Genomic DNA, 24,728 nt, shown 5'->3' with positions numbered 1-24,728 from the left:
GTGGAGTCATAAAAGGTCGGACTGCAGCCGTCCCAGACACATTCAGTTTTAGTTCCCACGTGGACCAAGAGCCGAAGTTTTCGTCTCGAGCGTGGACGCGTTTTGCTATAGGTACTCTCACCTTCCATTAAGTAACTGGTTTTGGTGTAGGGCAATTTGGGTATAATCGGGTAACTAAGGAGAAAGTTAGTTAACAAGAACAGTTTTCATTGCTGGAACTTCTGGAGCTAAAACAGACGCAGTTGTAATACAGGAATAACAAGAATATTTTGTTACTAATAACAGTTGTGCAACATATAAAAAACATTCAAAAAATCAAAAAGGAACAACCTATTTCAAATTCAGAAGTGCTTCAGGTAAGATTTTATCTACTTAGATTGTGGGAGTATTCCAAAAGGTAAATGAATGAAGTCAAATACAGAAATTTGGAAACAAAAGTAACTAACTTTATTTTCTTCCTCATGAAAGAGCAAAAAAGATGACAAAAATTTTAAAAAGATGACAACCTTAAAAGGTGAGAAAGGTAACTGAGTCTTCACCCTGAATGAGGGGTGACACAGTTTTAGCCATCTATATATGACGAGTGCAGTGAACTATTCTGAGTGCAGGTTTATCTCTAATAATGTTGCAATGTGTGGTTGTCTGGGTTTTGGACCTACAATTTGGATTGATATTTTAATGTGGGTTAGGAGTCTAGCAGTGAGATGCAAGGAGAAATTGTAAACATTGTGGGAAAAGGAGAAACATGGAACGCCGAGTGGGAAATTGCAACGACACGTTCATCTGTGTACTAATTTTGAGACATCGTAACATATCCATTGATGATATTTCGGTGAGAGATGAACAAGACATGAACAATGAGTATTTGATTTTGATGGTTTAAATTATGTTTAATGTAACTGAACACTGTTCAGTCTACTGTTATACCCCACAACTTAGTGTTAAAGGAGGTACTAGAGCACAAACGAGCAGTGTTATATTTTCCGTCTGAGACTTGGAACACACCAATTACGATGCAAGTGATTATTAGTTCATCCTGTATAATCCTCATTAGCTCTATTCTCAAACTTTAAATTCTTTACTCAATCACCTGATTTTCTTATTGAAGAGAAGGTCTCCTTGCAAAGAAGACAAGGTGTTTAGTTCCCAACTTCAGAATAGCTGTTTGCCTTACACGTCTTCAGCCTCTTCTGACTCCTATGGTCTGGACCCGGAGTATTCCAACAATTTTCTTTGACCTGCCGGGAATATGCTGTCTTTGCATTGACTATATTTTTGTAGGGAGACTACGTGACGACGGCACATTTTCTCTTGAGTTGGTTGATGATGATCTCTCGCAATGATAACTCACTTTAAGCTCTCCGGTGAAACGGCGAATGAAGACTCTGTTTGCACGTCAGTCGACGGACCAGTATGAGGAGAAGAAGCACTAACTGACTCTGTTGTGTTTTGGGAATCTGGCATTATTTCTTCTGATGGACCTCATGATGCAAATCCCTGTTCGCCAAATGTTTTTGCATTAAGCGGGAAGGTACCCGTATTTGTAAATCCAGATAGGTAATTTTGCATTGTTGCTGTTCTAGTATATGCAAGCTCGAGCAACTGAACTATTTGCTGAAGCGTTGACACACTTGAGATGGGTGTTAAGCCAAGTCTTTTTCTTAATCGTAAAGAGCCATTAACGTTCCAGTGTCAAATGAAGATATACCTCTTCAATAAGGGACCATTAATAAAGTTCTTAGTGACAAAAATAATCTAACAATAGTCCCAAAGTATTTATGTGTACAATTTGTAACAATTAAATTGTAGTTATTAAAACGTGAACGTAGAAGTAGCTTAGTGTTTAAAGAATAGACCTCTTACGTCGTATACGTCATACATATGAGATGTGTGTAACGAAATCACGGGGTAATTTCAGGTATTTCCCGTTTTATCCCAACTGTACCTTATCTGTAAAATTCCTTCTGCATAAGGAAGAAAGTGAAGAATCGTTTAACATGGCGTATCTTCATAAAGCTTATTAGAAGTATTTTATTACTAGTTTCAGCTTGTAACTATACGGTATAAGTTACTTATTAAACACAAAATATCACAAGGTAAACCATAAATCCACAAAAATGTAATATATTATTTTGGTCAGCAGCGACGCGAGTGACACTACCAGGCCTTATGGCGACACTGAAGTTGTTGAGTTGAAGGAATCGGTAAATGCGACGAGCAACTGCAGTCGCTGCTGGTTGAACTTGGTCTAGAATGTTCGATACAGTCGGTTTGTGCTCTGAAAATCGTGTCGGAAAATTCTTTTTCAACAAAAGAACCATAGACCGTAGAACGTTCGCTATGTACTCTCCTAAGTGTCAAACTCGTCTCTAGTTTTGGATAAAGTAATTTGTAGTGCACTGTATGCCTCTCCTATACGAGGATCTTCTGCCCTATTTCTCTGACTTTTTTTAGGTGAAGCAAATACCTTCATGCGTTTCTTTGGTGTGGGTGGTAGTTAGTTGCCTTGCGTGGTTTGATGATCGACATCTTGACTACTAGTTTCTTCGCAAGTGCTCTCTGTACTTTCGTTTGTATCCATGCCCGCAACCCCCTGTTCTTCCAAATCCTCCTTAAATTCCTCCTAAAAGAAAGCGGCGACGAAAGATTGATATAACCAATAGCAAACCAAGTAAAATAAAAAATAAAAGAATGGATATAGGAAGAGGGAGATACACGATAATAATAGTAAAAAATTGAGAACAATGTCAAGTTGCTAAGTGAAATTCAGAATATCTGTTATAATGATTATTAGTATTATTACGCGAAATTACTGATTTTTATTATTATTAATGTTCATAATTATTAGAATGTCCATTATTGCCTATGCATTTAATAATTATTTGTATTATTAGGAGTTATTAGTTTCTATTTACTTTTTTTCAGATGCCATAGAAAATACAAGAGTGGTTACTTGTAGCAGAGGAATTTGAGAGAAAATGGAACTTTCGTCATTGCCTCGGTGCAATGGATGGCAAACATTGCGCAGTCCAAAGCCCAGTTAATCCTGGAAGCGATTTGTTCAGTTATAAGACGTGTTTCAGTATTGATCTTTTTGGTCTAGTGGATGCTGACTATTGTTTTTTGTATGCTGATGTCGGCTGCCAAGGTCGAATTTCAGACGGTGGTGTTTTTGTAAACTCATCGTTTTTTTAAGAATATTAGTAATGGCACCTCCGTTTTACCAGACGATCAGCCGGCCGGTGTGGCCGTGCGGTTCTAGGCGCTTCAGTCAGGAACCGTGTGACCGCTACGGTCGCAGGTTCGAATCCTGCCTCGGGCATGGGTGTATGTGATGTCCTTAGGTTAGTTAGGTTTAAGTAGTTGTAAGTTATAGGGGATTGACGACCACAGATGTTGAGTCCCTTAGTGCTCAGAGCCAGTTTTGCGCCAGACGATCGTACCCTCCCAAGTAGGCAGAAAAAAGTTCCCTACGTTATTATCGCAGACGAAGCGTTTCCCTTCAACTATCCTATCATGAAGCCGTATAGTGGACAACAACCACAGAGGTCAATCAAAAGAATTTTTATCTACAGACTTTCAGGAGCAAGGCGGATTGTGGAAAATGCGTCCGGAATACTTGCTTCCGTATTCCAGATATTAAGAAAGCCTATATTGCTACAGCCTGAGAGCGCCCAAAGTGTTCCAAAAATGGTTCAAATGGCTCTGAGCACTATGGGATTTAACATCTGTCATCAGTCCCCTAGAACTTAGAACTGCTTAAACGTAACCAACCTAAGGACATCACACACATCCATGCCCGAGGCAGGATTCGAACCTGCGACCGTAGCAGTCGCGCGGTTCCGGACTGAAGCGCCTAGAACCGCTCGGCCACCACGGCTGGCCCCAAAGTGTTATTATGACTTCTGTATACCTCCATAACTTCTTGCGAAACAGTTCTGCTTCCAAACAAATTTATACCTCTGTAGGAGCAGTGGATCATAAGGAGAACGGGCAACGTTTACACGATTAGCGAACATTCCACGACGTTCAAGTCAGACTGCCCAATACATTGCAGATTAATTCGCTGCTTATTTCATTTCCGAAGAGGGAAGATTGCCGTGACAAGATGATTACCAATAACTTATTAAAGAATTTTCAGGTACTAGCTACTACTAGTGACTTCCTGCCTGCACCTTTATTAATTCGTATTTTATTATTTTTATTTCCTCAAATAACATAATATACAAATAAAATACACATAAGTGTACATGTGCTTCAACATACTGTGTTAGAAAAATAAATGTATTGGTGACTCCATGGAGTGTCCTGTGCACCACGACCAGATAATAGACATACTTAGCATACTTAGAAGGAGAGACAGCAAAAAAAAAAAAAAAAAAACTCATTTTGCCATAAACATTATAATTTTATCACCATCAGAACATTTTTAAATTTGAAAACTATAAGCAATTACTGGGTATATTTCTAATAGAAATGGTAGTAAACTAAAATAAATATGAAAAAATATCTTAAGAAATGATATGATTAATGGTATATAAGGGAGTAACACCAAAAAATTTAAAATTAACAAATGAGTTGTTGTTGTTGTGGTCTTCAGTCCTGAGACTGGTTTGATGCAGCTCTCCATGCTACTCTATCCTGTGCAAGCTTCTTCATCTCCCAGTACCTACTGCAACCTACATCCTTCTGAATCTGCTTAGTGTATTCATCTCTTGGTCTCCCCCTATGATTTTTACCCTCCACGCTGCCCTCCAATACTAAATTGGTGATCCCTTGATGCCTCAGAACATGTCCTACCAACCGATCCCTTCTTCTGGTCAAGTTGTGTCACAAACTTTTCTTCTCCCCAATCCTGTTCAATACTTTCCCATTAGTTATGTGATCTACCCATCTAATCTTCAGCATTCTTCTGTAGCACCACATATCAAAAGCTTCTATTCTTTTCTTGTCCAAACTATTTACCGTCCATGTTTCACTTCCATACATGGTTACACTCCATATAAATACTTTCAGAAATAACTTCCTGACACTTAAATCTATACTCGATGTTAACAAATTTCTCTTCTTCAGAAACGCTTTCCTTGCCATTGCCAGTCTACATTTTATATCCTCTCTACTTCGTCCATCATCAGTTATTTTGCTCCCCAAATAGCAAAACTCTTTTACTACTTTAAGTGTCTCATTTCCTAATCTAATACCCTCAGCATCACCCGACTTAACTCGACTACATTCCATTATCCTCGTTTTGCTTTTGTTGATGTTCACCTTATATCCTCCCTTCAAGACACCATCCATTCCGTTCAACTGCTCTCCCAAGTCCTTTGCTGTCTCTGACAGAATTACAATGTCAACAATGAGCAGGGACCGAAATGTAAGCTGAGAAAGATAAAAAGGTAGGTAGCCGTGGAGGCCGAACCAAAAAGGGACTGAGCCCCATTAAGTTTGTTAATAGTTTGTTTATACATTTCAAAAAGTAAATATATTTTATTACATCTGTGTTGATTGTTTTCCGCGGCTGATATTTGCAGTGCATAAATTCAAATGCTTTGAAAGTGAACCAGTTTGGAGCGTTCACATCCCCAATCCCAGCGCCAAACTTCCCAGGCTCAGTCCTCTTCTGGCGGACTTCCCTTTAAGTGGCTAATAAGCTGGTCTTTTTTTTTTTTTAATTTGGCGACATCCACGCCGAGTATTGTCGCGATGGAATCCCACGATTCACTTTTTTTTATTTAATTTTATATTGGGAGTTTGTTGCATCCCACAACACAGGGTATTGTTCGTAGGTATTTATGAATTTAATGACGAAATCGTCGGTCCACTCCATTTCAAAAGAAAAATCGATGTCCACAACACAGAAAAAGAATACAGGGTTATTACAAATGATTGAAGCGATTTCACAGCTCTACAATAACTTTATTATTTGAGATATTTTCACAATGCTTTGCACACACATACAAAAACTCAAAAAGATTTTTTAGGCATTCACAAATGTTCGATATGTGCCCCTTTAGTGATTCGGCAGACATCAAGCCGATAATCAAGTTCCTCTCACACTCGGCGCAGCATGTCCCCATCAATGAGTTCGAAAGCATCGCTGATGCGAGCTCGCAATTCTGGCACGTTTCTTGGTAGAGGAGATTTAAACACTGAATCTTTCACATAACCCCACAGAAAGAAATCGCATGGGGTTAAGTCGGGAGAGCGTGGAGGCCATGACATAAATTGCTGATCATGATCTCCACCACGACCGATCCATCGGTTTTCCAATCTCCTGCTTAAGAAATACCGAACATCATGATGGAAGTGCGGTGGAGCACCATCCTGTTGAAAGACGAAGTCGGCGCTGTCGGTGTCCAGTTGTGGCATGAGCCAATTTTCCAGCATGCCCAGATACACGTGTCCTGTAACGTTTTTTTCGCAGAAGAAAAAGGGGCCGTAAACTTTAAACCTTGCGATTGCACAAAACACGTTAACTTTTGGTGAATTGCGAATTTGCTGCACGAATGCGTGAGGATTATCTGCCGCCCAGATTCGCACATTGTGTCTGTTCACTTCACCATTAAGAAAAAATGTTGCTTCATCACTGAAAACAAGTTTCGCACTGAACGCATCCTCTCCCATGAGCTGTAGCAACCGCGCCGAAAATTCAAAGCGTTTGAATTTGTCATCGGGTGTCAGGGCTTGTAGCAATTGTAAACGGTAAGGCTTCTGCTTTAGCCTTTTCCGTAAGATTTTCGAAACCGTCGGCTGTGGAACGTTTAGCTCCCTGCTTGCTTTATTCGTCGACTTCCGCGGGCTACGCGTGAAACTTGCCCGCACGCGTTCAACCGTTTCTTCGCTCACTGCACGCCGACCCGTTGATTTCCCCTTACAGAGGCATCCAGAAGCTTTAAACTGCGTATATCATCGCCGAATGGCGTTAGCAGTTGGTGGATCTTTGTTGAACTTCGTCCTGAAGTGTCGTTGCACTGTTATGACTGACAAATGTGAGTGCATTTCAAGCACGACATACGCTTTCTCGGCTCCTGTCGTCATTTTGTCTCATTGCGCTCTCGAGCGCTCTGGCGGCAGAAACCTAAAGTGCGGCTTCAGCCAAACAAAACTTTATGAGTTTTTCTACGTATCTGTAGTGTGCCGTGACCATATGTCAATGACTGGAGATACAGTGAATTTATGAAATCGCTTCAATCATTTCTAATAGCCCTGTAATACCAAGACCGAACAAAACGAGTGCAGCGGCCCAACTGGTCAATGCTTGTTGCCGTCCACGCCACTCGCGCAGCTCGCCGCGCATACCTTTGATGTACCGACTACAGCCGGAGATAGACAAGCCATGAGCTCCGGCGGTTCGGAAGCCTGTTTCGCGGCGAGCCCTCCGAGCCCACCTCCGTCCACATTACTCGTAAGGCTCGCAAGTCTCACAAGAACACGAGCCACACGAGTAGTGTGTACGCAACCTTGACGGATTGCCGTCGTATGTGCCCGGGCTCGACTCCCGGCTGGGTCGGGGACCCTCTCCGCTCAGGGACTGGGGTGCTGTGTTGTCCTCATCATCATTTCATCCCCATCCGGCGTGCAGGCCCCCCAGTGTGGCGACGAATGTAATAAGACCTGCACCAAGGCGGTCGGACTGGCCCCGTAAGGGTCCTCCGGGCCAATGACACCAAACGCTCATTTCCATTGGAAATCCCCATTGTAAGACGTGTATATCTTTATTGTCTATTGTAAAATCACAATTTATGAAAAATGTTTACATTTTATTAATAGGATTAAGTAGGAATAATTAATATTTGTCATGTTGGAAATAATTGTGGTAGCAGGGGATATCTGCACCAAAGTATTGTTGACATGAGAGACCGCAAATTGATATAATTTTAAAAAGGGCGGGAGAGACCGCGTATGGATACATTTTAAGAAAAGAGCGGGAAAGACCGCGCACTGATACATTTTGTAATGGCAGCAGGGATTGTCTGCACCAGAAAGCGTTGTTGGCAGGAGAGACCGCACTTTAGCGTTCGTAGGAAGTCAGTAGTAAGCGAGAAGTGAAGCGAGTCGGTAGCAGGTCTGAAGCGAGAGGTTGAGAGGAGCGGTGTGCCTGCCAGCCACTAGCTATGATTTACAAGAGATTATAAACGGATGTACAGAGACATCAGCTAACTATTATCATAAGAGGAGCTAATATTATTGAATTTTTTTTTTTTTTTTTTTTTTGAGAAACTCAAGACTACTGAAGGTATGTTTGCGCAATGCTAGTCGTAAGATTATTGTAAAAAGTAAGTCTCATTTGAACGTCTGTAAAATCATTTCATTCAGAATATAATTAACTTTTGCCAGCATTTCTAATTATAATCCATCCCAAAAAACCATCAATGTAAAACTTTGCAAAATTTTATTGTTGTCGAGAAAAAGTTTAACTATGAATTACGTAACTTCAGTCAAATTAATTAAAGAATAACGTCAGCTTTGCTATTAAAGAATAACGTCAGCTTTGCTAATAAATACAGCCACTTATTATAAAGCCCACCAGCAGCTAATAGAGTATAGTGAAACAGAGTAAGTATATTCATGTCGCAGTTCGATGTAGCAGTCAGATGGCGTTCGAGTAACAATAAAAAAGGTAAGGAACAGTTTTGGATTATTGCAGGTAACGACTGAGGGCCACACGACAACGACACATTCTATGTTTCGTCGAAATAACCCGAAAATCGCTTTTAAAAAAGCAGCCATTAAATTTGTATGCGAAGATTGAAAAAGAGAATAAATTTCAAAGGGAAGATTTCATTTTTTATTATTAAGCAAGAGATAGAAATCCTAAGGGAAGGTTTCATAGTTTATTGTAAAACGGAAGGTTATCATTAACTAAAGAGGTATAGAGGAGACGGGAAGGTTTCACCATTATCACGATCGTTCATTTTGTTTCAGTCTATCGGCGGTCGCACATTTTATTGCATCGTCAGCGAGGCTACGTTACCTAAAGGTATCTTTTCTACAGTGGTGACAAAGATACTGCAGCAATTCAGAACTTTGTACGCTAATGTTTATTTATGAGAGTGCACCTTACAGATACGGAAGTAGAATAAACGGTGCAGCTATTTAGTACTTTCTACGTCATTGTTCATTTGCGAGAATGAACTTCACAGTTACTGAAGTAGTCAGAATTAAGGCTAGTAAAATGTTGAACGTTGTCACATTCCTGAAAGAACTCATTTATAATTTATAATAATACTAAATCAGCGAAACGTTCGTATTGGCGTGTTTGAACACGCTTCCTCAAAACTACAAAAACGAATATTCAGCGGGTTTTCGCAGGTAATTTGAGCATAGTTTAGGGCACCGCTTACGTTTTATTTAATCAGCCAGATCACAGAAAGAAAAAGTTCTATGTAAAACTATGGGATGACTGTTTGTTTCAAGAGTGGCCAAGCGGTTCTAGGCGCTTCAATCTGGAACCACGCGACCGCTACGTTCGCAGGTTCAAATCCTGCCTCAGGCATGGATGTGTGTGAAGTCCTTAGGTTTGTTAGGTTTAAGTAGTTCTAAGTTCTAGGGGACTGATGACCTCAGAAGCTAAGTCCCATAGTGCTCAGAGCCATTGAACCATTTGAGCCTTGCCCATCGGACCTGTGGTGTGAGTAGAAGACGTGTTAGAGTTGTCTGTGCCTGTACTTTCACTGCTAATAACGGGTTCGCAACAGTTAATGTTGACACTTCTGCGCTTAAAACCCTAATACCTGTGATGCGGTAGCTGTGCTATTTCCCACTGCTACGGTTACAACACGACAATCATGTCGGGCGTCTGTGCTGTGTGGGCACCCGGAACCACGTCAACGGTTGTGAGAATGTTCATGTGGCCACTGATAGCAGCATAATTGCATAACTGGCACACCACGTCCGACTTGTGTGGGAATTCTGTGGAAGTACCATCCTGCTACTCGGAAACTACATTTTGACTCCTTTGAAACTCGCTCACTTAGTTGTAAGGAGCGCGAGTGGATCTGCGTTGAATGGTTACTTGCTTGCTTCACACATTTGTACCACACTGAGACTTCGGGCTGCGAACATTCTCTATTAAAGGGTAGACACAGGTGGCGCTCTGGTAGCCATGTCACTATACTATCTGTTGACGGACGACATCTAAACCATTATCAGTACATCTACTATCCCCCGGATGGCATAAGTCATCAGGTCAAAATGGACGTCGACTTTCCAGGTGCACTAATTTTCTTTTCCGCCAGTGTAAAAAATGATGTTAGAATGCTATTCACCTTCAATGGGCTTGTCGAATGCTGCTGCTAATTTTTCGGTCAAATACTTCTTTTTCTTTTATTTCGATGGCTTATAAGACCATCACATACGTTTCTTTTCGGCGTCATGTGACGTAGATAGGACAGATACAATGTAACATTTCAACATGCATTTGACAACGGCTATATGGTCGAAATTATGATTTGTGAAATAAAATAAAATGTATGGTCAGATGGTGGAAATATCTTTCTAAAATTTCTATGTGACAGAGGTCCCCCACGAGGGAAAAATTATAGATACTTCATGTTGATTCCCCACGTTAAGTAATCTTCTACAGTAGATGAGTTATTTTTTGTGTTTAACTGGCTGTTACCCAAAGCTGTGATCACATACCAGTAGTTTTGTTATGATGAGTGATGGTAAGTAAGGCACTGTACGTGCTGTGACATCAGCTACCCTCATGTGTCTGCTATTCAAATAAGCATAGGTGGTGATGTGCACCTCGCTCCACCCCCTCTCAAACTGCCCCAACGCACGTTGCGTCAGCAAGTGCAACATCGCTGCCGGGCAGTGCGTACAGAGGTCCAGGACCAGGAGAGCACTTCAATGCATCGTCCTACTGAAGTAGCTACACATTATACAATGTGTAGATCACGCCACAAATAATGTATATGTATGAAATCGACACGCCGTTGTATAAGGATTATACTCATTACTCTGAACCGTATCACAGAGCACATATCAACCAATAAAATCATTTTCAGAAATACGATACAGATCAAAAGTCAAACTCTAAATAGCTTTCTCTGAGAGTAAATTTTTTCCTTCACTCCCGTAATATTCTTCAAATAACTAACTTTCTAAAGTAGCCTGTGTTTTTCCTCAGGGTTCATGATACCTCCACAACACATTTTATCGAAATCGATTCAGTGGGTAAGTCACGAAAACGTAACATACCCAGTTACTTGGTATGGATAAAAATTTCAATTACGATATGTCTTTTCCCATGACGGCATTTTGATGTAATATAGCCCATACGGTGACCCAAAATATACCCAAAGTTACCTGCGAAAACCCCGTGAAGAGATTAGCGTGTGGAAACAAACAAAAATGGTTCAAATGGCTCTGAGCACAATGGGAGTTAACATTGGAGGTCATCAGTCCCCTAGAACTTAGAACTACGTAACCCTAACTAACCTAAGGACATCACACACACCCATGCCCGAGGCAGGATTCGAACCTGCGACCGTAGCGGCCGCGCGGTACCAGACTGTAGCGCCTAGAACTGCTCGGCCACTCCGGCCGGCGGGCAAGGCTCGACTGGTGCCATAAGAGGATCATTTGGAAGATGGAATTGGGTGCAGTGGTCGTCAACGATGACAGCAGATTCTGCCAGCAGGCAAGTGATGGTTGTTTCCACATACGACGCAGACCTGGAAAATGCTGTCTCCTAGAGTGCTTTAGTCCAAGACAAACTGGTCTCATCTCAGACATTATAGTCTGGGATGTGATAACCTACAACCCTTGTTCAACTGTGGCGTTTCTGGAGGTGATGGTAACCAGCGCTCGGTATCTGCAGAATGTCACTAGAGCTGTTCGTTTGTCGTTCTTGGAACAAAAAGGCGATGCGTACTTAGAAGTATGTAATGTCCGCCTACATACTGCCCTTGAAACTCTGCAAGACGTGTAGTAACTTCTCTGGCCAGCATGATCTTCATACTTGTTTCCAGTCGAGCACGTGTGGGATATGACGGGACGAGAAGTGACTCCACAACTTCTGAACAGGTCAAGCAAACATTACGAACGTATTCCAGGACAGTATTCCCCATCTGTACAATCGACTGGATGCCATAGTCTGCGCCTGCACTGCCGACCCAGAAGGCTACACTACGTACTTATGTGAGTGACAAGCATGGGTTGATACCTGGTACCTCAAAAGCGCTTGTGCTACTGATCTGTTAATGTAGTAATTTCATGTATTCCATATGCACTGTTGCAACAATAAATTTCGACTGAATTGGAAACTTCCAAAAGGGAGTACAAACTGTGTCCTCCACCGGTGTATTTCTTATAAATATAGTTAAAGAAGAAAACAGTGTTTACCAGGTAGTTTTGAAGTAGCACATATTGGTTCAAATGGCTATGAGCGCTATGGGACTTAACATCTGAGGTCATCAGTCCTCTAGAACCTAGAACTACTTAAACCTAACTAACATAAGGACATCACATACATCCATGCCCGAGGCAGGATTCGAACCTGCGGCCGTAGCGGTCGCGCGGTTCCAGACTGAAGCGCCTAGAACCGCTCGGCCACACCGGCCGGCAGCACATATTGAATGTCATACAGAATTACTTCTCGCATTCGTCTTTTCTCATGAGTCATTACACAAGTAAGCGGCACAAATAGTTTCTACTTCTTTCATCACTGATCTTCTGTATCGTGGCACATTCTTTGAATATTTTATTGTGTAGTATGATCGGGAGAGCGGGCGTATGTGTTGAGTTCTAAATGGTTCAAATGACTCTGAGCACTATGGGACTTAACTTCTGAGGTCACCAGTCCCCTAGAACTTAGAACTACTTCAACCTAACTAACCTAAGGACATCAGAGACATCCATGCCCGAGGCAGGATTCGAACCTGCGACCGTAGCGGTCGCGCCGTTCCAGACTGTAGCGCCTAGAACCGCTCATCCACCCTGGCCGGCGTGTGTTGAGTGTCAGCGTACGTGTCACGCTTATTTCTGACTGAAAGTGGAGCCAGTATCTTGGTGGAAAATCTATTTATTGAGTGTCAGTGTTGTTACCGACAGTCGCTAATATGCTGCTCCGTGCAATTCATTTTTTGTAAATATAGACCAGTTGGAGCAGCTTTACTTCAATCGTCATAAAAACTAGCGCAAAACAAGTAGCATCTAAGATAGGAGGAAAATAGCAGAGTTATACGGTGACGACGGCCGTGACCTCCCCCTCCTCGGCTCCCTTGGATCAGTGCCTACTCTCAGTTGAGGGCCCTAATTTCAACTGGCTCCTCCGGGTGATTCGTCCGCGGCTCCACCCCAGGAGCTGGGCCGGAGTGCTGACGTAAGCGCTACTGTGCTGGGCCGTGCTGCGGGACTGCGTCGCCCCTAAACGACCGCCTAAACACTCGTTAGAGCGACGGCGGGCGTCGGCCATAAACAGCGCATCCTATTGGACAGGCGGGCTGCCCCCGCTCCTCGCCGCCGCCCTATTAAAGCAGGCGTCGACACTCAATTACCGGCCCCAGGCTGTAAACACACTGCTATCTTTATAGCCGCCGGCCTCGCTTAATTTACAGTCGGCTGCGTTTTTACCTGCAGTACACGCGCGGGTGTCGCCGAGATACCTGGCGATGCCTCCGCCTCCTCCGCCGGTTGTAAAACCTGAGTGCAAACGCTTGTCACGCCACGTCTCGGACCTCGGTCCTGCTGCCCGCTGACTCGTCCCGGATAGCCCCCCAGCTAATAAAGTGCCAGAATGTTGCGACAGCTGTCAACTCGAGTCTCCGGCACTCACCCAGGACTGGAACCGCTCCCCATCAACACTCCCGTGCTGTGACTGACAAGTATCTCTTTCACTTATCGTCGAAGATCTACAGAATCTTACTTTATTTAGTAAAGTTTCAAGAGGAAAGCTGACAATGCTCCACTTTGCATCGAAAACACAACTTAACGTGATGTTGTTGTAATCCTCATTCCAAACACTGCTTTCATGCAGCTCTCCACCCACTCAGTTCTTTGCAGCCTTCTTAATATCCGAATAACTACTGTAACTCCCATCCTTCGGAATCTGCTTCCTGTATTTACCTCTTGGTCTCCCTCTACAATTTTTATGCACGACATCTGGCTACAGTTCTGAACTGGTGATTCGTTGATGTCTCAAAATGTGTCCTATCAACAGATTCCATCATCTAGTTAGGTTGGTGCCACAAATTTCTTTTCTTCCCAGTGCTATACAGTAACTCCGCATTAATTCTTTGATCTAACCATGTAATTTTGAACATTCTTCTGTGGTACCATGTTTCAAAAGCTTCTATTCTCACTTGTCTAGCCGGCAGCAGTGGGCGAGCCGTTCTAGGCGCTTCAGTCCGGAACTGTGCTGCTGCTACGGTCGCAGTTTCGAATCGTGCCTCGGGCATGGATGTTTCTGATGTCCTTAGGTTAGATAGGTTTAAGTAGTTCTAAGTCTAGGGGACTGATGGCCTCAGATGTTAAGTCCCATTGTGCTCAGAGCCATTTGAACCATTTCACTTGTCTAAACCGTTTAACGTCCGTGTTTCACTTCCATACATGGTTACGTTCAGTAGTATTACCTTCAGGAAAGACTTTCCACCGCTTAGACCTGTCTTCGATGCTAACAAATTTCTCTTCTCCTGAAACGTATTTCCTGCCATTTCCAGTCTACATTTTATATCCTCTCTACTTCGGTCATCATCAGTTATTTTGCTGTTCAGTTAACGAAACTAGTTTATTATTTTAAGTGTCTCTATCCATAACCAAATTCTCTCAGCATCAACTGATTAACTCGACTACTTCGCATTATCTTTATTTTCCTTTAGTTGTACTTCATGGTATACCCTCCTTTCAAGAGAACGTCCATTCCGTTCAACTACTCATCCAAGCCCTTTGCTGCCTCTCACAGTATTAGAGTGTCATCGTGAAACCTCACAGTTTTTAAGTCTTCCCCCTGAATTTTAATTCCTAACCCAAATTATTCTTTGGTTTCTTTTACTGCTTGCTCAAGTATACAAATTATCGAACATTAGTGATGGGCCACAAGTGTGTCTCAGTCCCTTCCCAACCACTGCTTTCCCTTCATGCCCATCGACTATTATAACTACGACCTGGTTGCTGTACATGTTGTACATATCCTTTCCCTTCCTGTTTACTTTTACTACCTTCAGAATTTCTAAAACTGTACTGCAGACAACGTTATCAATAGCTTAGCTTTACGTAATTATCATGAAATCGGAGGAAAAATGGCCTTACTTTGAACACATGGCACTCGCATGTAGGAAGAAACAACACAAATCGTAAGGATGAGACTTGAAATAGTATTGTACGAAAACTAATGTGCACCACCATGGGTAGCTAGCCACAGACTCAGAAAATCAGCGCTTCAGCTTTGTGCTACTCTGCAGCACAACATGCGTGTCTAATAGAGCACAGAGTCTGGCGTACAAGACAAGTGAATGAGACATGCCATATCATCTTCGGCTGTCTAGGCCCGACGTCATTAGAGAAAGTATACAGTCTACTGATATTCGCTATCCTGACATCCAGGTGAATCAGAAACACCTCCGAATCAAGCCGAATAAACGCTATCCAACCTGACCGACAGTTTCTCCTGCCGAGAAAAAGCCGTACCTGAATCAGTGAGCACGCAACTAAATATCTGCTAAAATTTTTGGCAGCTTCCAGAGAATAGCAGCCTAAACGCAAAGAGACAACGACAACATGGAGATTGCTGAACAGACATCGCATACCAGTGGTTAGGTCTAGAGATGAAAGGTTGACTATCCATACGAACGACTTGCCCGCGTATGTGGAGAGTGTCGGGAAATACCCCAAAAGTGGATAACAAATGTTGAAGATGTGATTCACCAGATGACGTAGCTCGTTGCACGTGTAGAGTTTCAGCCTGTCGATCTGTCGCACCTCATCAAGCATTCACGTCACTGAAGCTCAGGGCCCACGTGCGCGACTTCAGCACTTGGGGGTAAGACTTCGAGTCTTGCGTCTGGCAGGCAATGCTTTTTTTTTTTTTTTGTTCTTCTTCCTTGCGTGAAAGAGTAACGTACATACTTTCAGGTACGAGGTATTATTTTATTTACCGGTGTCGATGCCTCCGCTTCTTTACTGAAAAGCATAATACAACAAAAACCTACCATGGGGCGTCATAAGCAAATGAGCCTAAGCATCCAAACTATGTTGTTTCCACAAAATGATGTACGTTTTACTGACTAAGTAATGTCTGTAAACAAGAAAAAGAAGGGACAAAAGGAGAGATACACTAGATAACAACGGCTTTTACTTCGTTACAGCGAGGAAAGGCAACTGTGTAACTTCCACTTTTAGAGCAGATCGTATTTATAAAAAATGTTCTAAGTTTTCACCGTTTCCTGGAATAAAAGCATTGCATCGCTGAACCACCCCTTCGCGCTCAACGCCAATCGCTGCACGTATGGCGAGGTACGCCATCTGGTGACGTAAAATGTTCAAGATTTCTGATCAAGTTTTGGGATATTTCCCGTACTCTCCTTTTCTTTAAACTGTTTGTCGTCCATGTTTTGCTTACACATATGGCTACACTCCAGACAAGTATTTTCAGAAAGACACTTCCAAACATTCAAATCTATATTTCTTCAGAAATGTTTTTCTAACCAGTGTCAGTCTACATTTTTTATCTTTTCTACTTCAGCCTGGATCAGTTACTTTGCTCTCCAAATAATAAAACTTGTTTACTACTTTAAGTGTATCGTTTCCTAATCAGGTTCCTTCAAGTATCACTTGATTTAACTGGATTGCATTCCATTATCCTCATTTTACTTTTGTTGGTGGTCATCTTACATCCTCCTTTCAAAACAGTCGTCATTCCGTGCAGCTCCTCCTCCAAGTCCTTTGCAGTCTCTGAAAGAATTACAAGGATATCGGCAAACCTCCCTCAAAGTATTTGTTTCTTCTCCCTGAACGCTAATTCCTACTCCAAAATTGTCTTTGATTTCCTTCACTGCTTGAATAACATCAGGGAACAGCCTGACCCACTCCCTTCGCAACCACTGCTTCCTTCTCATGTCACTTAATTCTTATAATTGGAGTCTGGTTTCTGTACAAGTTGTAAATATCCATTCGTCCCCTCCCCCCCCCCCCCCCATATTTTTACCGCTGCTACCTTTAGAAGCTCAAAGAGAGTTTTCCAGTCACCATTGTCAAAACCTTAGCAATATGTAATTATAATAAAATGGGAGGAAACGCAGCCCTTCTCTAGACAAGGCAGTCGTATGTAGGAAGAAACAACAGAAACCGTAAGGTAGTGGCTACAGACAATATTATCCGCAATCTAACGTGCATCATCTGGGGTGGCCAGCCACACACTCCGAGAACTTCAGCTCTGTACTACTCTGCAGCAGAGAATGCATTACTAGTGAAATGGTTCAAATGGCTCTGAGCACTATAGGACTTAACATCTATGGTTATCAGTCCCCTAGAACTTAGGACTACTTAAAACTAACTAACCTAAGGACATCACACAACACCCAGTCATCACGCGTTACTAGTGAACACAGAACGAAAAGCTTCCACGTCCAAACCACATCTGCTATATGCTCACCAACCTGACCGATCGTTCAAGTCGATGAAAACCTAGAGTCACTCCAACGAAAAAGCCCAGCATAGTCTATGACGAGCACGCAACTACACACATCAAAAAGGTTTTGCATCATCTCGGTTCCGATAGTTCCGGCACCTGTAAAGAAAATTGGGATACAGATCAACGTAAACATCATTCCCGCCGTTTTTATTGCTCACAGAAACCACACATGGCATGTTGAACCACCATACAGTGAGACATTCAGAGGTGATGGTCTAGATTTCTATGCACATTGGTACCTCTAATAGCCAGCCAGCAGCACGTCCGCTTGCATTGAAGCATGCATGAATTGCGCGCGGCATACTATTTACAAGTTCATCAAGGCATTGTAGGTCCAGATTGTCCCACTCCTCAACGGCGATGCGGTGTAGATGGCTCAGAGAGGTTGGTGAGTCACGTCGTCCATAAAGAGCCCTTTTCAATCTATCTCAGGCATGTTCTATAGTGCTCATGTCTGGAGAACATGTTGGACACTCTAGTCAAGCAATGTCTTTATCCTGAAGGAAGTCATTCACAAGATGTGCACGATGGGGCTCAAATTGTTGTCCATGAAGACGAATACCTCGCCAATATGGTACTGATATGGTTCCACTATTGGTCGGAGGTTGGCATTCACGTACGGTACATCCGTTACGGCGCCTTTCATGACCACCAGCGGCGTACATCGGCCCCACATAATGCCACCCGAAAACAGCAGGGTACCTCCACATTGTTGCACTCGCCGAACAGTGTGTATAAGGCGTTCAGCATGACCGGGTGGCCTCCAAACACGTCTACTACGATTGACTGAAGGCATATCAGACAATCATCGCTGAAGAGAACGTGATGCAGATTCTGAGCGGTCCATTCGGCATGTTGTTGGGCCCATTTGTACCGCGCTGCATGACGTCGTGGTTGCAAAGACGGACCTTGCCAGGGACGTCAGGAGTGAAGTTGTGCATCATGCAGCCCATTGCGTACAATTTGAGTCGTAAGACGACGTTCTGTGTCTTAACAAAAAGCATTATTCAACATGGTGGCGTTGCTGTCAGGGTCCCTCCGACTCATAATCCGTAGGTAGCAGTCATCCACTGTAGTAGTAGGCCTTGGGCGGCCTGAGCAAGGCATGTCATTGAAAGTTCCAGTGTCTCTGTATCTCCTCCATGTCTGAATAACATCCCTTTGGTTGACTCTGAGACGCCTGGACACTTCCCTTGTTGAGAGCCCTTCCTGGCACAAAGTAACAATGCGGACGCGATCGAACCGCGATATTGACAGTCTAGGCAGGGTTGAATTACAGACAACACGATCCGTGTACCTCCTTCCTGGTGGAATGACTGGAACTGGTCGGCTGTCGAACCCCCTCCGTCTAATAGGCGCTGCTCAGGCGCTGTTGTTTTTACAACGTCTATGTTCAGGAGTTCTGGGAACCAGAGTGCGTACACTACCCTTGCCCATCCCCTTTTGGAGTACTACGGTGTGGTGTTGGATCCGAACATGACACACGATTTTAGGTGGACATCATTAAAACAAAGGCGTTTATCCTAGTGGTGAGACCTTCCCACAAAATTTCAGTCACAACTACCCCCTACGAATGCGAAAATATATTGTTGACTCCGAGATACATAGGTACAAACGATCAAACGATCAACATAATGAGGGGAATAAAAGCGTGCACGAGATTAGAATAACAAAGAGTTATTGTGAAGGCGGTTCGATGAACCTTCCGCCAGACACTTGAGTGTGATTTTCAGAGTAGCTACGTAGATGTTGATGTACCTGTCTTGCAAATAGAAACTTGTGTTAGTTTTCAGTAGCTTCTAGTTCAAAACGCATCTAACTTGTAACTGGTTTTTCATACAGGCTACAATCACATAAGGTGACCACCGTCTACGTTCGACTTCATCTTGTAGTAACCACTCACGTTTGGCAGGGGATAGCACTAACATTGGCGAGTGTGTAACACGTCAGGGGCACTCAATAAACAGTGCAGTCGGTTTCGTTATGTGGAAATTGAGTGGCGTCCGAAAGAACATATCACTGGCTTTTACGGACAACGGTGAAAGCATTTCCGAAACGGCTAATTTTGTATATTTTTGCCGTGCTGCCGTGCTTACAGTATATCGTGGCTTTGCAAAATGGTGCTATCCAAACCGGTGCTGAGTCAACTGCGGCAGACCACGGCCGTAGTTGACAAGGATGAACGACAGCTACGGAAATGTGTACTGGTGAAACGACGTGCAACGTTTGAGTAACTGCCCCCCCCCCCCCCAGATGAACCAAGAGGTAGCAAGCATGTCTACTCGAAAATAAGTCAGTGAATGCTAGGCCCCCACAGCAGACGCATCCTTCATTCACCCATGCGGACAGCTATTCATCAGCGACAAAGGCTGTTATATGCATAGCAGTACCACAATTGGACTTTCACTGAGTGGCGACAGGTGGCCTTTCCACATGATGTTTTATGTTCCACCGGACGGATAACCGATTACGTGTACGGCATGAAACATCTGGAAGCAAAGATTCCAGACCAGGTGAGGAGCATCATGGTATGGGGAACGTTTCCCTGGTCTTCCCTGTGTGATAGTGTCATTCTTCAAGGCACGGTAGATCAACACAAGTATGTATCTATCTTTGGGGACCATATCCACCCCCACGTGGACTTTGTTTTCCCTCAGAACATTGGTATCTACCGGCAGGACAATGCAACACGTCTCACAGTTCGCAGTGTGCGTGGTTCGAAGAGCTTCGGCATAAGTTTACAATATTAACGCGGCGACCAGACTCCCCGGATTTAAATCGAATTGATAATCGATGGGACCACCTCGATGGGCCTCATCGCGCCATGGATCCTCAACCCAGAAACCCAGCGCATCTGGCCGCAACCGCAGTACTGGAATCGGTGCCTTCCAGGAAATCACTGATGCCCTTCACATGTCGCAGCTGACCGCACAGCAAAAGGTATGTTACGAATCGTCAAAGATATTTGTAATTTCGTTTTTTCGGTGTGTAGCTGGAGTCAAATCAGACAAATAGTGATCTTCATGTCTTCCATCTGAGACCCAATGTTGACAGGAAGCATCAGTTTGTTACACATTACCAACAACATGAGTTTTAAAGCGGATGGTCTCAAATTAGTCTAGTCTAGTCATATACTTTATATCGGTATGTATTAGCAGGCACATTAAAACAGCCGGCCTTGTGGCCGAGCGGTTCTAGGCGCTATAGTCTGGAACCGCGCCACCGCTACGGTCGCAGGTTCGAATCCTTCCTCGGGGATGGGTGTGTGTGATTTCCTTAGGTTATTTAGGTTTAAGTAGTTCTAAGTTCTAGGGGATTGATGACCTCAGAAGTTGAGTCCCATAGTGCTCAGAGCCATTTGAACCAAAGCCACATTAAAACACGAAGGATAACCGGTCCTCGAGTAGCGACTGAGCAGCTCTGCTGCAAGACAATAGCGGTAAGCATGAGAAAAGACAGTCCTGTCGCTGCTTGAACACTGTTCCTGCTGTTAACACTTATCGATGAAACGAATATCGCACTTGAGTAATTTTTGACTGTTCTGTCACACGGTTGCATAAAATTTCAATTCAGAAGTAATTTTGCTCTTAATTGACGTCGACGAAAAGACGGATATGTTTCAGCTGACTCCAGCTACACATTGCAAAAACGAAATTGCAGATATCTCCGAAACACTAGAGACCAAACGCCTTACAGCTCTTAGGACGGACACCATATACAGTGTGTCACAGAAATGTGCTTCGAGGTTTAGTAGAGGGCGTCTTGAAAAATAAACCGAGGATAGGAACCGATGTCTGGAAAAGTCAACCACTAAGGCAACAGAGCATTACATTCATAGGAAACAAAACCGATGTCCGCAACATTTAGCTCCAACTTCTCCACTGGGAATCGTGGCAATCAGTCTCGGTCACTGAATAACAAAAATTATGTGAGAAGTTGCACCTGTGATCTGTCAGTGTAGAAGGTCCCGTTTGCTGCCGGAGGGGTGGTCTAGTGACAGGCGCCAGCGCTGGCATCTATAGCCTCGGCACTCTGTATCTTCGTCGGATGACGTTTTTGTACATGGATTCCAATCCTCTATTTGTTCTTCAAGAAACCCTCCACAACCCTTAGACGTTCGTCTCAACACTTCTGGGACACTCAGTATAAAGCACTAAATTGTAAATGTTACGCATATCTTTTCATTATCGTTAGTGTCTGTTGTAATCTGTGTCGTTGTTATGCTTTCCATACGGGAGTACTTACAGCTTCATTTTATGGTATGCAATGTTTATGTATACCTTTTATGGTGTCTCTAACGCAAATCAATAAAATTCTTAAAATCGTGTAATTCACGTCATAAATGGCGTGTTGCTGTGTGAACGACATAAAATCGCCACCTGCCACTATTAGTGAAAGACTCTCATACAGTTAGCATGACTAGCGGATGTGTATCTTACTACTGATTTTTACTGCCGATCGCCAGATGGTTACGTGTCAGCGCTGTATACGTCTCATAGCAGTGCAGTATGGTGAGTGCTATTGAGCGTCTGAAAATTCGTCGTTCAGTCCAGGAGAAGATAGCTATACTTAAGGCCTAAATTACTTCTCAATCGTTTGAAGAAACACGCCAAAGATTCCTACGAAAATTTACGAATGTCAGTATCCAAGCGGTGAGTAGCATACCAGATTTAATTAAAAATGGCGTATACTATTTTCGGTTTTCAATGCAAAATGAGAGAGGCAATCATCCGATTCCTGAACAGGCCATTGCCCAGATTCAGAAGAGAATTACTGCCAGCACAAAACAATTAGTGCACAAGTTATCCCAACATTCTGGTTTTTTAGTACACATTTGGTCGTAAAATTCTTATTCGAATATATCCTACTGCATTTCAGCCGCGGAACAGCTGTAGAAACAGACAATGCGAAATGAACTGATCAGCTAACCTTCTTTAAAACATTGTTCTTCGGCACATAGACCCGATGTCGTACTTCTTGTCAGACGAGACATGGCTTCATATAGCCCGCCACATTAATCCGCAGAACAACAGGTATTGGAAGGCGAGGAATCCTTACAAGACATTCGAGCGTCCGCTCCCGATGAGAAAAAGTGGCGTTAAGTGTTCCGTGTCCAGTACTCATACACCTGACTCAACATTTCTTGACTGTACTGACAACACACGAGGTTACCTCACAATTTTCGAAGAATCCTATGTCCCATAAAAATAATGAACCTTCTTCAACAAGATCGAATAATGTGCCACACATCAAATGTTTCACTGAATCGCAAATAAAAGCTTTCACATACGAGCAAGATGTCGGGATGGACTGTGGTCACTTTTCCTAGCGTTGTCCAATTGCGGCTTTTTTTCTTTGAAACTAGTTAAAGGAGAGATTTCTGCATTTAATTCCGACATTATCGATTTACTGAAGATGAATATTCCGTGATATATTTATGCAATTAAAGACGACGTTCTGAATCAGACGATTCTCACTGTAATTAGTCGATCACAAAAGTGCATCTGTGTTCAAGGTGATGATTTGATCTTCTTTTGTAGCATTTAAATTACTTGTTATTGACAAAATTTCGTTCCAACATAATCTATCGATTCTGCTGGGGCTACACTGTTGGTTTATTTTCCTTACACATTAATACTGAAAGATGCGTTTTTGGTGCCATGACAGCGAGTTGAAGATGAACTGAATGGACATACCGCAGAGACTAGAACCAAGCTTCATGGTGCAATACTAAGACACTGGATACCCATTTATCGGAACCGTGGTTCATATCCCTGCCGGCCATCCAGACTTAGGTTTCCCGTGCATCCGGTAAATTGCTTATGAAAAATTTCACGACTGCTTCTTTGTAAAAACAAGCTCTGCTTCAGTCTCCATCTTTCTGCAATCCAAACTTCATCTGTCACAATCTCTTCGTCGACGGACGCTAAATACTCATCCTGCCATTTCTTCCTAAAGATAAGACTTTCGTTTCAATATGACTCAGATTTATCACTCCCTGCTCTGTTCAGCAGGTAGTTTTACGCCAAATTATTCGTAAATACTTTCCTCGAATTCTTGCCATGTATTGGTTAGTTACACCCTTCATTTGAATAACAATTTTTTCATGTTAAATCCTGAAGTCTAAAGAGAAATCAAGAATTATTTGTTGTATTTTCTAGTCAAGTGTAAGTTGTGACCGCGAGCGAGAGAAAAGAAAATTACGTCCTTTTACAGTCTAATTCTAAACAAACTTGTAACTAAAGATTTGTTTTAAAACAAGAACTATTTCATATAGATGATTCTACAAAACTGAAGTAACCAGAAGCTTTCAATAAGTAATCCAACACACTTTTTTCTGACACCAGGCAGGATTTGTACAGGATTCCAAAACACCATATTAATTTCAACTCTTTTGGCTACAAAACCCAATTTACAACATAATCTATATTCAGGGCAATGTTCTGACGCCAGATTACTGGGAAGGCCAGTATGCCCACAAGTAACCACAATAGTATTGTATTATCCGCAATATTGTTAGTGTGGGTTGGATACATTCACCAGCAGGCATACATTTAGGGACAAACTTGATTGATTTACGTCCCCTCACCCTCCCCTTAACCTATTGTTCTGTTAACTGAATTATGACCCCCTGGAGGTTGGTTTAAGGACCCCAGGGGAAAATCCATCCTTCTGAGAAACACATATCACACCCCCATCTCCACCTCCTCCGCCACCCTCCAGAAAATCCCCTCGCCAATACAACATACCTTAGTCATTAAATTAATTGATTAATTATTTAAATCGGTAATTTACTTAATCCTTCCCCCTCTGGAAAATACCAGAACCACTTCCTCCAACCCCCACTCCCCCATCCCTCCCACAACAGGAAATTGGTGGGAGAAGGATCTCACGACTGGAAATTCAAATCAGTGTCAATTTTACATAGCAAAGAATGAAAGTTTATTTATAAAATTCAGTTCAGTTAGGAGGAGTGGGAAAAGCTGGTCTAGAAGATGCAGGTCTTGTACATCAAACACAAGTACTTATATAGATCGCTGTTTTGCCTGATCACTCAAAGAATACCGTGACGTCTACATAACTCACGACTACG

At 42.8% G+C, this 24,728-nt stretch overlaps 1 pseudogene; it reads right to left on the bottom strand.

Moving 5' to 3' along the window:
* Positions 1–2,157: 2,157 nt before the first annotated feature.
* On the bottom strand, positions 2,158–5,827 carry LOC124775197 (annotated as a pseudogene).
* Between the last annotated feature and the right edge of the window lie 18,901 nt (positions 5,828–24,728).

Source organism: Schistocerca piceifrons, chromosome 2 (genome assembly GCF_021461385.2).
Source record: "Schistocerca piceifrons isolate TAMUIC-IGC-003096 chromosome 2, iqSchPice1.1, whole genome shotgun sequence".
Taxonomy (NCBI): domain Eukaryota; kingdom Metazoa; phylum Arthropoda; class Insecta; order Orthoptera; family Acrididae; genus Schistocerca; species Schistocerca piceifrons.
This window is presented reverse-complemented; position numbering and strand designations above follow the sequence as displayed.